Below are 13,459 nucleotides of genomic sequence, written 5' to 3'. Positions count from 1 at the left end.
AAAGGAGATATTATTAAAGAGTTAGGGGTGAGCAGTGAGGTAGACAGGTTTCCTGATGAAACCCGAGTGTTCATGATGGTTAAGACAAAAAGAGATTGTGAAGAGCTTCATAAAGATTTCTCCCAATTGAGTGAATGGGTAGTAAAACGGCAAATGCAGTTCAATGTAAACAAGTGTAAGCATAAACATTACTTAATTTCACATATATGCTCATGGGGTCTGAAACTGAGGTGACTGCCTAGGAACGAAACTTCAGGGTATAGAGCTCAATGAAGAGGTCACCCCAGTTTGTGGCTGGCAGCTGTGGAAAAGGTGAATTCCATGCTATTGGAAGAAACTGAAAATCAAACTGCCAATGGAATAATGCATTTATAGAACTATCTGGTGCAACCAAACTTTAGGTACTCCCTCACCTCAAAGGATGTTATAGAGCTGAGAAAGTTACTTCCAGTCAGAATAGACATTACCAAGCTAACAGTAGTGGTTGGCGGGGAGGAGGTGTTGCTTGTCTGCTTTTCCAGCGAGGAGGTCGCTGCTGGTAACCAAGAGAGAGAGGGTGTCATGGGCATGGGGCGGTTGGCACAGTGCCAACCTGACACTCCTGCTGCTGCACCTACACTGTGCTGGCCTACCCCCCCACTTGGTTAATGGTGACCTCCATGTTGGGAAGGCAGTTAAGCAGTGCCACCACACTCGACCCCAGCCCACTAACTGTTGCTGGAAGCTTCATTGGTCCAATGTTGTTTAACACAGCTTCATTTGTTCATGTATTCATTTGGGGAGAAAAGAAGTCTCAAAAACAGGCAAAAATGCTACATAGAGAGGCTGGGCGACTCACACAATAGTTGTTTGGCAATGCAATTATTCATGAGGACTAGTCGCCCATGATGGCCACATTGGTTCCCCGGACTTTCATTTGGATGGAACCCCATCTAACCTCGGTTAACCCACTGTGTTTGTGGCACAATACCACAGAAGGCTTATGCTTCATGGGGTTCTGGGTTGGGTTTGTTGCACATGGAGGCAGGTGGGGTGGGGTGGGGTAGGGTCAGTAATGTATCTCTGCCTGCCTCGTCACCAGAAATGGGGAGCAGGGAGGGAAGTTAAACACAGCCAAAGTATCAAAGAGCTAAGAAGAAAACAACATGTTATCAGAGAAGAACCTGGCACAGACTTCCCTTTTATAGGCTACATTTGATTCACATCAAACAGAATGCGCCTTTGTTCCTAATAGGGTTGTGCGTCTGTAAATAGAGGCCTCTGCTTACAAAAAGCAGAAGATAAATAGAAAAGGGAAACTGTGTGTGATGACGATGATGAGCAACCCCTTGATCGCACTCTGAGCTCTGGTGTGCGTTTCTCTCTCTCCCTTTCCCCCTCTTTCAGCTATAATTATATCCCTTCGTCAATGAGCCGCAGTACCTCTTTCCCACTTTTCAAGTCTTTGAAGTCGGCGCTTTCAGAAATTATGTGGAGGACGCTCAGGAATTTTGCACTCTTAATTGCAGTGTATTTGGCAGAAGGGGGAAGGTGGGGGCTCGATCCAGGATTCCCTCCCATAATTACAATTCATTTACCCCAGCACCACCACTGCAGAACTGAAGCCTACTGTTCTGTTTGGATTCGGTTACCATGCACCGTCCTAAAGATGCATTTTAAGGAAATGAGTTTTGTTGCGCTAACCTTAGTTGCAAGCTCGGTCCCTCAATCTGCTGTGCTGGAGGGAGTGGAGAAGTCCTTCTGCCCTGCCTTGCCCAGTTCTGCTTGCCTCTGCCAGTGGGGAAGTCCCACCTGCAAGGAGCACCCCAATGCAGCCACCCAAATTGTGGGTGGGAGCTCCTGCCAGTAGCATCCCTGCCAGCAGTAGCAAGCAGAAATCCCCAAAAGATGGTGTGTAAGATAGGGCGGGGAAACTCAGCTTGCTTCACATTTTAATGCATGTCTACCTAATTCTCGCCTTCCAAAAATATCTGCAGACTGAAATTACAGGTCACACATGGCTCCCTCCAAAAAAATTCATGGGAACTGTGCTTTATCTCACATGCCGTATCAATCCCCAGCACCCTTTTTAAAAACTACAGTTCCCAACATTGGGGCGGGGGCCTTTAAATGTATGGTGTGGAGATGAGAACAGCTATCCTTTGAAATTGCACTTCTCTGAATTTTGCAATGCAGGTCTACAAACAAAATAATGCATACAAAAATGTGTATATTAGGGGAAAGTGTGCTTAAAATGTATATGTTAGTGAAAATGGCATATAAAATGCAGTATATTATGGAAACTCCTTTTTTTAAAAAAAAGTTTTTATCGTTGCATACCTTATAAGAAATTTTCACTACAATCCTGTTGAATTTTCATGAGGGCTTAAAAAAAATCTTCTGCAAACTGATGCAGAAATGTAGGGAACTGAACTTAAGACTGGAAAAAATGAAAAATAGAAATTGGCAGATTTATCCAGTCCTAGTGTCAAGGGAGGTCAGGAGACTGAGCTGCACTCCAGCACAGTATCGCATGTTGGTAGTAGCTGCTGTAGCAAAAGGGAACTTTTCTCTGCTTGATATGAGCAGTGGGGCTGTGGAAGCAAAGGTGGCTGCATTGCTCTGCCAAGCCTGCCACTGCTGGCCAGACATCTGGAATGACCCTTAAGGCTGCAATCCTATTCAGGCTTAACTGGTGGTAAACACCATTGAGCCCAGCGAGACTTGCTTCTAAGTAGACATGCTCAGGATTGTGTCCAGATGGGCAGCTCCCAGCACTTTTCCGCTGTAAGCTGCATGTGGAATTGCAATTCATTTCCCACACTTTGGATGTTCTAGGGCTTTTTGTGTGTGTTCATTCTGCTATGTTCCACCCAGACTAGGCAATGTATTGTTGCTGTGGGTGGGGAAAGGTTGAGTCACCTGAGCCTGATGTTTGAAACAAAACTTTTTGGATCATTTTTTTAAAAATATTTTTTAAATCTTCAGTACAGTGCTTAAAAAAACTTGGAGCTATTGAATGACTAACTCAAAAAGGTTTAACATTAGAAGTAAAATATAACATTAAACGGGGGAGGGAATAAGCCTGATTATAAATAGAATCAATTGGAAAAGCCTCAAATATACCATTAATTTAAAAATACTTAAAAAAAATTACACTAAAACAGTTTCATTAAAGTGCAATTGCAAATATAGTTTAACATTTATTTTTAATTGACAAAAAAGTGCAAGTTGAAAGATTATTTATTTTTCAAAATGGTGGAGACTGGAAAGGTTATAGTGAAGATGTGCTGAACTAGATTTTTTTTGCTTGTGTTTGATTGCATCACATGATTGTTGTTTTGTGTATTAATGTGGAAAAGCCAGACTGTGTATTGAGAACTATTCTTCTCTCTTTGACAAACATTTGTTGCCAGATGAGATGCAGTCATGTGGCTTCACTAGGCATTTTCCTTCCCAAATACAATGATCCTGAAGTTCTATTCAAATAGGGGAAGTGGCACCCCCACCCTGTTACTCAACCGATGACTTGGCCTTCTTTCCCTTCTTGCATCCAAAGCAATCCTCTAGCCTCATTTCTTTTAATTAAAAGTAGTTTGCCATAAACGTCATTTATTGACTTTCGGGGTATGGCAGCAAATGACCCAGCTGTTTACTCGGACTCAGGGAGAGAGGGAGAGATCTGACAAGAGAAGAGTCTTTTGTTTTTCACTGAATGTTCTGGGCAAGGCAGGAAAGAATATTGTGTGGATCTTTTCAAAAGGGACCCTAATACTCTGTGTTTACTCAGGCCTACTCCCAACAAAGGCTGCAAACCTAGGCATATTGACCCAGCAACTCAATGGAACACAGAGGGACTTACTAGGAAATAAACACACACCAAACTGTGCTTTTAGTGTAGTGTATGTGTGCCTACTAAGAAGCCCCATTATACTCAAGTGTAAGGATCACAAGAACATAGGACCTTATACTGAATGACATCATCGGTCCATTTCAGTGTTTCCCAAACTTGGGTCTCCAGCTGTTTTTGGACTACAGTTCTCATCATCCCTGACCACTGGTTGTGCTAGCCAGGGATGATGGGAGTTGTAGTCCAAAAACAGCGGGAGACCCAAGTTTGGGAAACAATGGTGTAGCTCAATCTTGGCTACACCAGGGATGGGGAGCCTGTGGATCTCCAGACATTCTTGGACTACAACTCCTATCATCCCTGTCTGATACTCGTTGGGGTTCACAGGACTTTGAGACCAACAACAACTGGAGTGCCCTGCTTGGAGATGCCAGGGATTTGAAATGAGAACCTCTCTGCATGCAACCCAGATGCCACTGAGCTACATGGCCCTTCTTCATCACAAGGGTTGTGCCCTTGCAGATTTTATTAAGGTACCCATATAGATCTCATGGGGAGAAAGCCAGTTGAATGCACATAGCAGGCAAACTAGGTTTTTCATTTCTGTTACAAGTGTGTCAAATGCAAAATGACAAAGTGTGCATAATTTGCAAAAATGCCATTTTCATTAATTTATTGGTACTTCCTCAGAAGTCTGTTCCAAAGCCAAACACTCTATCTTACTATTATGCGGTGTCTGGATAGCCTGTTCCTTACTGGTCTGCAGTGCCCAGAATCTGTGACACACACACACACACACACACACACACACACGCTCTTAATGTATTTTAAGATGTAATTAATGACACAGCAAGGTTATTGAAAACAGCAGGAGGAGCCCGGTGAGGAGTGTTAAATGCTTTTGATTACCCAAATTCTAATTATGAGAGCCATCAGTGTGTGGTCCCTGACATTTTCTAGTGCCTGGGTTCCATTTAAAAAATGAATTAAGCTACTTATCCCAAAAATACTTTAACTCTGGTAAAATAATATATATATTTTGCCATGTGAATTGGTATTTGGCACACATACTATGGTATTTTGCTATGCTAGGATTCTTCCATATTTTCATGGATTTCTCTGTGGTGTGGTGGCCGTTGCAAAGCTGCTGCCTTATCTATGGTTCCTCATGGCACTGTTACTGTAGGAACATGTGTTTCACCTGGATCATTTGGACATTTTCCACACCACCATTCCTCTGTATTCACTGGCAAATTGGTTTTGATGTCACTTGTGCAACCAAGTTGCTATTTCTGAGTGGTCAGGTCCTCAGCCATGCTGGCAGTGTTTGAAAGAGAGAGATCATGCAAGATGGGACAATGATGTGGTCATGTTCGAAGCAGCAGCACCATTGGTGGCTGCGCCCACAGACAGTTCTATGAGTTTTGTATAAGAACACAGGGAGAACTGAGTCAGACTACTGGTGCATCTAGCTCAGGGCTGTCCACACTGACAGACAACAACTTTCCAGGGTTTTCATTCTTCTTTTTCTCTTTCTCTGGTGATCACTCGTAGCCGAGTAAGGTTGTCTTCCATAAACACGGTTTTAACAATGAGTCCATAAGTGACTGTGGAGGCCAATTCTGGATCCACACGTCCTTCCACAGTGGGGACATTGGTTTCCGGGTAGGAGTTGATCACGGTGTGGATTTGCCAAGCATGCCTTCCTCTTAGCACGTTTTCCCCTTGCGTCCTGAGTTTGAGTGTCTTCAAAGCCCATGACACCTTTGGTAAAGGCTGTTCTCCAACTGGAGCGCTCGCAGGCCGGTGTTTTCCAGTTGTCAGTGTTTATACTACATTTTCTTTAGATTTGCCTTGAGACAGTCTTTAAACCTCTTTTGTTGACCACCAGCGTTACACTTTCCATTTTTTAAGTTCAAAATAGAGTAGTTGCTTTGGAAGACGATCATCGGGCATCCGCACAACATGACCAGTCCAACGAAGTTGATGTTGAAGAATCATTGTTGAAGAATCAACTTTCCAGGGTTTTCATTACCAAATGCTGAGTCCTGAAACTGGGACTGTCTACATGCAAAGCATGTGGTCTGCCACTGAGCTCACACCTTTCCCTGTGGTTACAAGATAAAGCCTTATCAGATAAGGGATTTCTCATCTCCCAGAATCTCGCTTTCGCTTTTGGAGCTGCTTCTTCCATAAAGCACATTGGCATGGAATTTGGCAATTCCTGCTGGCTTGTCATGTCCAAATGCAGGAGGACAGGCTTCACCCAGAAGAAACTAACGCTGTCCCTCCCTGGGGAATACTGGCTGGGACCTGCCATTGTTTCGATAAGACAATCTGAAAAGGCTCCTGTCACCAGCAATAAACTGTGTTTTGACAGGTAAATAGCCTGTAAAAAAACTTTGTTGATACTTCATATTATGCGTGTCTAAACACCAGGTCTCTCTGCTTCCAGATTGTTACAATGTCATATCCATCAGCACAACAATTATGGGCATTTACCTTCTAGCTCTCTACAGGTTTTTACCAAGGATTACTGCCATATGTCTCCCATATATAGAACGCTCACAGGGTGTTCCCAGGTATTAATTGCTAGTTTAACAAATGCAGGGGAAATAGCACACAGTCAGGTTTAGGGGGCGAATTCACTTTTGGCATCATTCCACAGCTGATTCCAGTTTGAACTGTTTCCTCTGAATACTTGCACACCTCCACTATTTCCTCATGAATGTCCCCTCAAACCCCCCCCCATTAAACAATAGCCATCCTGAAAGCTCTTGTTCTGGAAGGTCTTATTCATCCCCTCCTGTGACAAGAATATTTCAATTCCTTAGAACTGTTTGACTGTGGTACCTCGGGTTAAGAACTTAATTCATTCTGGAGGTCCGTTCTTAACCTGAAACTGTTCTTAACCTGAGGTACCACTTTAGGTAATGGGGCCTCCCACTACCACTGCACTGCCGCCGCGCAATTTCTGTTTTCATCCTGAAGCAAAGTTCTTAACCTGAGGTACTATTTCTGGGTTAGCGGAGTCTATAACCTGAAGTGTCTGTAACCTGAAGCGTCCGTAACCTGAGGTACCACTGTACAGTATTTGTCTTATAGTCAATCTCTGTCAGCTTTGCTGGGTGGGAATCATAATGGAGGATAAGGCTTTCAATGGGGATGGCTATGCACTATTTCCAGGCTCAAGAGGCAGCATGCCTCTGAATGCCAGTTACTGGGGAGCACCAGTGGGCAGTTCATGCTCTGCTTGACAGCAAGGAAATGAATTTTAATTACATTTATATGCACAAACGTGTGTGTCAGCATATATATGTGTATATACATTAGGAGTGCCAGCTTGGCTCCGCGACTGTGGGTGCCCGGGACCATGGGTGCCATGCAGTGTGCATGGCCCTGGCATCAAAATGTGTGGGTGCTGAGCCCCTTCATGGGGAATTTTGTGGGTGCTTGGGCACCCAGGGCCCCAGGGAGTTGGCACCTATGAGATACATACTCTCTCTCTCTCTCTCTCTCTCTCTCTCTCTCTCACACACACACACACACACACACACACACACACACACTTGTATAATGCCTCACGACTTCAGAAATCCTAGTCAATTAATTGTATTAGTTTCACCTGATTGAATAATAGCTCGATTAGATATGCACGATTCTACATATTAGGAGGGGGGAAATCTATAGTTCTAAAGAGAAAAGCACAGATGAGATATGCACATTCTTTGATTATAAGATTAAATGCATAGTTCGTTTGATCTTCCAAGTGGTCCTGGACCTTCTCCAATTTGGCCCACAAAAGGATGTGTGTGAACCCTTGGAGACCTCCTGTAGCATATTTTCTAAACACTTTGGCAATAAAATAGTTCACATTTCCCACAGCTTAGATGCATCTGTTTCTGAAACTCTGTCTGAGGAGGTGTCTAGTTAATCATTGTGTCCTATTTTGTTGGGTGAGGTGAGTTTCAATTGGTATGGGCTGAGGACATGAACAAGATGCTTGGAGGGTAAGGATTGCCACAATTTTACTTGCTCCTTGGATTTCTTTGCCTGGAGAGAGATGAGTGACTGGCTCCAGGAAGTGGCTGACCATTTATCTGACGAGAAGGTGACCCTGGTCATTTTGAAAGAGGCAGCTGTTGAGCGGATGCTGTTTGAATGTTATTCCTTTGAGTATCTGAGTATCTGTTTCACTGCTGTGATGTAGCGTTAACTGTTATACTGCTATTCCAACTATAGGTGGCACTGTGTCAAATGGTGGCAATCCGTCATGTGGTTGTTCTAGACTGTTCTTGTTTGCAGCACAGCTGTATTAAGCATCCATTTTGGCCTGGCCTTTCCAGTGAATTAATATGGCAACTGGGACTCGGTTACATTAGTAACGAAAAAGCGCATTATATGTGTTATAACACTGTGACACCAGGTGGCGCTGTGGAGTTCAGTCTTTCACCAACGTGATTCCCCACTTTGAGGTTTACAACTCATTTTTCTGAAACACCTTTTTGATGTGTCTAGATCCAGGCCTGCATGCTACAGTACCTCTGTACATGCACGCAGCCCATAAATCTGTAAACATGCTGATTCACATGTGATCATACGTCTCATTTTCTAATATTCCCAGGAGCTGAACTGCATCCACTAAAACCTGCATCTTACCACTTCACAATGACTGTATGAAATCAGCCTTTGCTTGAATCTGTTCAGCTGCCCCTAAATACTCAGATTTCTGCTCTGCACAAAAGCGTGGCCTCTCCTTTTGCTTCACAAGCAATTTACACATGTGATGCCAGCGGAAGCACATGCCCTATAATGACACATCAAAACATATAATTAACATTAATTATATACCAGTACACTCCATAATCTTACTGGCCTCTCACCGAGTGGGATCCACATTTTAAGAGTTTTGTGGGGCCTCTGAAGTCACCTCCTTTAAAGAGACCCAAGGGAACGAGCCTTTCTTCTCTCTTGTTCACCAGAGAGTGCGATCCCAAAAGTGGTTTATAGCTGGGAGATTGTCGTAATGCCTCTGAATGCCCCGAAGGATTGCGCTGGGGTTTTAATGAGGGAGAAAACTGTCTCATGAATAGTAGTTTCGCCACTGAAAAATCAGCTCGGAAAACTGAGTTGTCTGCCAAAGTCACTCACACTTTTAGGAAGAGGAGCTGAGATTTGGCCTGGTCTGTTTAAGCACTCAGCTGATAGCCATGTACACTCAGCTGATAGACTGTATACATGCCATATATTTAAAGCACATTTTCCTCAACCCAAAGAATTCTGGGAACTGTAGCTTGCCCCTCCCAGAGCCGCAATCCCCATCAACCTTATCAAACTACAGTTCCCAGGATCCTTAAATATTTGTGCAGGTAACTATAGACAACAAGGAATTCCATGCAGGTGAGTGAGAATGTTGATGTAGGTGTAAGAGACGCCTCTGTCCTGCTCCACCAGTCCATTGCCAACCCCGTCTGCTATCTCTTCTCCAACACAGCCCCTCACAGAACTACAATGCCCAGAGTCAGAGCCAGCCCACGTATGAGGCAAGTTGAGATGACTGCCTTGGGTGGCAGGATCCGCAGGACCAGATCAGGCTTCAAGGAATGAATCACCCACTGCAACACGTTCCTTGGGGGCTGAATCTGATGCCTCCCCCCCCCCCATGTTGTCTCTCCAATGGCCTCCTGGTGAATGGGAGGTGCTGCTCATCTCCTCCCACCCCAGGGAGGAAATGTCAGGGGCTGCCCTCTGGGGTCTCCTGGGGTCTGCATCCTTCCAGCATGATTCAGAGCCCCATCCCCACCCCATGGCATTTGATTCCCATTTTAACAGTTGGGTTAGGGTGATTTGATTCTCACCTTATTCCCAATGTAGCACTTTATTCCCCCCTTCTTCCCGATGCAAGATCTCCTCTCGCCCTTCCTTCCTTGGTGGGGGAGGCGCCATTTTGTGGTCCTCCTCAGGTGCCAAAATGTCTCGAGCCAGACCTGCAGAACATCAATGCCTCTTCCCAGGGAACTCTGGGAACTGTAGTTCTGCAGGGGGAATAGGGGCCTCCTAATAACTCTCGGTAAGGGACGTGGGTGGTGCTGTGGGTTAAACCACAGAGCCTAGGACTTGTCGATCAGAAGGTCAGCGGTTCAAATCCCCGTGACAGGGTGAGCTCCTGTTGCTTGGTCCCTGCTCCTGCCAACCTAGCAGTTCGAAAGCACGTCAAAGTGCAAGTAGATAAATAGGTACCACTCTGGCGGGAAGGTAAACGGGATTTCCGTGCGCTGCTCTGGTTCGCCAGAAGCGGCTTAGTCATGCTGGCCACATGACCCGGAAGCTGTACGCCGGCTCCCTCTGCCAATAAAGCGAGATGAGCACCGCAACCCCAGAGTCAGCCACGACTGGACCTAATGGTCAGGGGTCCCTTTACCTTTACCTTTAATAACTCTCGGCACCATTTACAAGCTACACTTCCCAGGATTCTTTGAGGAAGCCATGACTTGTTTAAAATGGTACCGTACTGCTTTAAATGTGTGGTGCAAATGGGGCCTAAGAGCTGCGCTCCTTTTTATGGTCCAAGCCATCTAGACATGCCCTTTTCCAAGATACTATAAGAAGTTATAAGGGATTCTTTCCCAACTGACATCAACATGTCATGGCTCCTGGAGACCTCCGAGGATACCTAGTTCTCACTGGGATGGACTTTCACACACACACCCTATTTTTTGCATACATTTTGCCTCACCTGTGCATGCTGATACCTTTTCACTATGGTTCAAATCGCCTTGGCACTTAAGTCACTCAGGTTTGCTGTTAGAAGGAAGGATTCCCAAGTCTTGCCCTTAGCTGGGGACTGTGGTTGTGAAATGTTTTGTTTCAGGTTGCCTTCAGATCACAGCAACAGATCCCAAGTCATCCAGATGTAGCAGGATGAACATTTGTCACTCTCTTATCGGCCACAGCTATTCGCCAGGCAGCTCCAGCTTCTCCAGGTGAAAGCAGGAATAGTTCTGAGGTGCCCTGCCACAGCCAGACCCCCTGTAATTGCACAGCAACAGCAGGCTGCTGCTGGGCTGTACTTTGAGTAATCGCCTTAATCCCACTGCAAAGTGCCAGTAATTGCTAGTGTGGTTCTTCTCCCTAACAACATACAAACTCCACAAGCCTTGAAGGTATCTCTAGGCTGCTTTGCCGTTTTACCCCTAGCAAGTACTGGCTGGCACAATAGCCAATCTTTCAGATGACGGCTTGCTCACGTATTGTTTTCTACAGCACCATAACTATAAGATCAAGGGCAAGCTATATTTGCATTCCATGCAAATATAGGCAATAAAAGCCCAGGGATTCCTTTTTCTAGGCAAAGTGTCTTGGAGAGCGAGAAATTTGCAGCGGAGAAGCAGTAGCGGGAAGGGATGTTCCTTCTTTTTGCCACTTTCCCACTGTAACTGCCTTCATGGGGCTTCAAATGCGTGTGTCCTTCTCTGCTTCCCGCTCCAAGAGTCGCTTTGTCTGGAACAACTAGTTAATAGGGTTTTTATTACGCATGTAAACTGTTGAGCTTGGGCCTTAGGATGTATAATTAAGAGTTGTATATTTTCACCTTGGTAAATGATGGCATTTGCCTAGGATCCAGAAAGATGGCTAGACACTTACATGGCACTTGTGCCAACACATTGTCTGATGTCTTTTCTTTCTTTTTTTACTCCAGTTCCCTTTGAATCACTGACCTTCATCCATGCCCTCTCACAAATTGCTTTTTAAATTCCCCTTGGTTTTAAAAGCTGATTGCTCATGCAGTACAGGGCCTAACTGCTAAAGGAGGCGGCCACACATTCAAAGTGCCATTGTGTTCACAGAATACTACTACTAGTAGTAGTACTAATAGTAGTAATAGTAGTAATTTATTATTTATACCCCGTCCATCTGGCTGGGTTTCCCCAGCCACTCTGGGCGGCTCCCAACAAAATATTAAAAACACGATAAAACATCAAACATTTAAAACTTCCCTAAACGGCTGCCTTCAGATATCTTCTAACAGTCAGATAGTTGTTTATTTTACATTTATTTTGATACTGGCCATTTATATGTTACACAAGCAGTTCTGAGCAAGCATTGGCACTCCAATTTTCAGCCACAGAATATCAATATGTAAACAAAGCAAACTTTTATTATCTTTTTCGTCTGATATTTGCTTCTGTTGAAATGCATCTGAAGAATCATCTAATGGCTGCTTTACACTTTTATAATGTAACCATAAAATGCATATATATATATATATGCATTATATACATATACATTTGTATATACATATACATTTACATATATACAGTATATGTAAATGCCATACATGAACATAACAAAGATGTGATCACAATCACATTTTTCTCTACTGCAATTAGAAGGTGAAGGAAGGGGTCCAATTCTGATTGGGGCTGTGGCAGCAGCAAAGGGCTAAATTTCCCTATCCCCACCACAATCAGAATTGTAGAGTTGGAAGGGACCCTGAGGATCATCTAGTCCAACCCCCTGAAATGATTCTAATCTGGTTCACTCCCTGTATTGTTGAAGGGAATCAGCTACATTATGAAAGTCGTATATAGCTTAGCTGTAGGACTCCAGACACTGTTGCATGACAGCCAGTTCTCAGAGGCTCAGGGCTGTGTTTGATATGCCCTCCATTCCAAATCCATTGAGTTGAAAAGCTATTCTTTTGCATATAACATTAGCCATTCTATTATAGAGTCTGAAGACATTTTCACAGCTGTGAAACCTCTTAAGCTTTTGATTCCCTTGTGATATAAGAATCACCTTTGCACAGGTAATACAGGTTTTATATTCATGATGCAGGCTAATTTAAGCCAAAACCAATTTAAGCCACCCTTGTGAAATGCTCCAATTCATGCTGCTGGTCTCATACTCTTGCAATCCCGTTAAAAGTTCTTCTAGCTCTGTGAATGTTCAAGGCCAGCAACCAGAAATTAGTCTCAAGGAATAGGGGACAATCTGTTCCTGGAGAGCAGAGCATGTTTCCGTGCTGACTGGACTGGTTGACTCTTGCATTCTTTCCATGTTTCTTATAGTTGAGGCCTAGATGATTATTTCATTTCAGAAACAATTTTTTCATTTATACAAACTGGAGGCACCACCAAGTGGCCGAAGGAGTGAAAAGCAACACTTTTGCAGGATTTTACATGGATCGGCTTTAGATTTAATGCTTTCCTTCTGGCGCTATCCAGGGTACCAGCCTGAGGCCACAAGAGACAGTACTTCCATTGAAACCAATCGTTCTCATTTGGGTTCGTCCAAATTTTAATGAATGCTGTAATCTCTAAATATGCACACACCATTCTATTTGCTGTTTTCACTACTGCTGATTTAACAATTGGAATGTTAATGCTGTAGCATTTGTTGTAACCCATCTTGAGAGGATATAAACTCCAAAAGGCAGGCTATGCAGCAAGTTTAATTCCAAATCTACTGGAACTGCAATGTCATTTTCTTCGGCATTAAGGAGAGGTTTAACCACACGTTGGGGGTTCAACTGGCGTGGACTGTTGGTGTCAAAGGTGTGATGCCTGCATAACAAAGAAGCTCTCTTCCCAGCACAGAGAGCCCCAATACAGCAACACCTGGTGATGC

The sequence above is a fragment of the Podarcis raffonei genome, chromosome 5, assembly GCF_027172205.1.
Source record: "Podarcis raffonei isolate rPodRaf1 chromosome 5, rPodRaf1.pri, whole genome shotgun sequence".
Taxonomy (NCBI): domain Eukaryota; kingdom Metazoa; phylum Chordata; class Lepidosauria; order Squamata; family Lacertidae; genus Podarcis; species Podarcis raffonei.
Note: the sequence above shows the minus strand (reverse complement) of the source record.